The sequence below is a fragment of the Pteropus vampyrus genome, unplaced genomic scaffold (genome assembly GCF_000151845.1).
Source record: "Pteropus vampyrus isolate Shadow unplaced genomic scaffold, Pvam_2.0 Scaffold4, whole genome shotgun sequence".
Taxonomy (NCBI): Eukaryota; Metazoa; Chordata; class Mammalia; order Chiroptera; family Pteropodidae; genus Pteropus; species Pteropus vampyrus.
Genome location: NW_011888785.1, coordinates 10406141 through 10408781, shown reverse-complemented (window position 1 = coordinate 10408781; position 2641 = coordinate 10406141).

The following is a 2641-nucleotide window of genomic DNA, read 5'->3' as shown; positions in this document are numbered from 1 at the left end:
TGATTCACATTTGAGTGACGGGGGTTTGAAAGGTCTAACCCCACTGCCACGAATTAGTTTTGCTTTGTTCCTGCACCACAGATCACATTCCCCAATTTTAGGGAGTATTCCAGAAAGCCCCAGACTCTCAGTATTGGTACAAAATCACTTGAACTACTCAAAACCAAAGTGGATCACCTTCCCTATCACAGAGAAAAAGCAGTAGCATCCTTTTCAGAAATAGACAGCATATATGTTTAGCATGCGAAAGAATAATTTATTGCTACTACTTTTCCCATTCGCTGTGCAAGCATTTTCTATACATATAAAAATTAACAACAGAAACCAAATTTAAAATGAAATCAGAAGCTATAAAAGATGTCGCTCAATGCACTCTACTGACTCCAACAGACATACCTTGCATCTCTGACAGGAGATGATACCACTTTATTACCTCAAAGGAGGAAGTAAAGATTCTTCCTTGCCCAGTAATAGCTCAGCTAATGGGAAACTGCCATAACAGCCAATGAAGACACTATACTTCGAACTTTATTTCCTCTAATGGATTTTTTGTTTACAACAGCTCCTCCCAAATTCATAAAAGAGCGATCCTCTTCTTTGTTTCTCTGGACTTGTGTGTGGTTCACCACTGGACCATCTCTGAATTGCAATTCTTTGCTGCTCCTGAATAAACCTATTTTCCTAGAAAAATATCTGGCTATTTGTTAAAGGTAAACATATATTATCTTTAACTCCCACCACAAGCCCACAAGATGGATATTCTCACTCTATAGATACGGAAATGAGGTAGAGAGCTTAAGTAACTAGCTCAAGGTCACATGATTAGTTAGTATTTGCAGCTGGGGTTCCGATCCTGCTCTATTGGAATCCAAAGCCTGTGTGGCCTCTGCACATCCTCCACGATGCATGACATGATTGTGGTAGAAAATGAGACAGCTTGGAGAAAAAAAAATGAGGGAAAAAGTTTCTCCTGTATCAGTCTTTGAGTTCAAGGCTCTGCTGAGGCAACTTCTGGATGGGGGTGAGGATGAGAATAAGGCTAATTATTTAGTGACCTATGTTGCCTAATGGGCAAAAACATGCAGACAGCAATCTTTTCCGTGGTTCCTATAAATCTAATAATGCAGATGGAGTAAAAAGGACACTAGTGACCTACACAATGACCCTAAATGTTGCCACCTACCCTCAGGCTTCTAGTTATGATGCTTAATCCATAGAGTAAAAATTCTTCTTGACTCATGTGGCCTATTCTTTACCTTCTCCTGTATGAGGTTTCTGTAACCTTAAAAGTTTATACCAACACAAGTTTTCTCTGCCATGTCATTTCACAGTTGCCACACCTCCCTGCCTCTGATAAAACTGCCTATACCTGAAAAAAAAAAAATGTACTGTTTAGTCAAATGCCTTGAAAATGCAGCAATATTTAAGGTTTCCTTTTGGGTGACAAAATTTTTTGTATTTTTCATAGGTTTGACATGGAAAGAAATACACAGTAATAAAGATGCTCGAAGACAAGCAGTCAGCTTGATACTCAAATGTACCAAATGAGAGAAAGAGACAGCTATAAAATAAACTGCCCAGGCATTTACTATCCAGTGTATTTAACATTTAATGACCTATGGGTAAAGTATCCGCAGTCATTTTTTTTTTTTTAATCCCAGGTCTCCGCACTATTATAATTTGTACTCAATAGTTTAACTGTTGTTTTCTAAAGATCTTCTATCTTTAATATAAATGGTACAACTATTTACTTATGTAATTCAAAAAAGATACATTTAGAAAGCCACATCTCCTGCAATTAAATGTATACGTGGTCATCAACCAGACCATGACATTTGAACTCTTAAGGATAATAAACTGATTTTACTCCTATGGCATTCTCTACACATGATGTTTCTAAAAAGAAACTGGTTTGAAAACCCACTTAAAAGTATTTTTAGAATGTGTGTGTGTGTTTTAAAAAGAAAGTAAGAAACTGAGTCTGGAGCATTAATTTCAAATTAATAAGCATTTCCTATTTCACTTCCCAATCCCCAGGAACAGTTCAGATCTCAGAAAATCTAAAGTAAAAGTCGACAGAAACCAATTTAAGATTTTTCTGGACGGACTTTACTGAAATGTTTGGACACGAACATGTTTGCAATGAGTCATAATTTATGGGACATTAATGACCAATGCTTATGGGCCTTTCTTCCTACATTCGATATCATTCTCAAATCACCAGGTGATATATTTTCCTGGCCCTGATCATTTTTATAAAGTTACCATATCTCAGTTACTAAGACTGCCACTCAGCACCCTACCCTGTGCTGATTTTTTAAATGCTATCTAATCAGAAGAGAACTTGATTCCCTTTCTAAACTATACCTCTCCCTAACCAGGCAGCTAATGCCTTTCACCAGCGAAGGGGCGCAGTACTTTTAAGATCCCTGAAGAGGAGCTGAGGGGTCTAGAGGGCACTCCAAATAAAAAGACAGGGAAGGTTAAAGGAGAGTCGCGCTGGGCAAAGGCAGACATAATAACAGGATATGTTCGTTTCTAGAGGAAGCAGGAGCTGCAACAGCCCCGGGTCAGGAAAGGCGGAGTCAGCAGCACCTAAAGGAAACCGGCGCTCCAGGGTACGCAGGGACCTGGCCTGCTT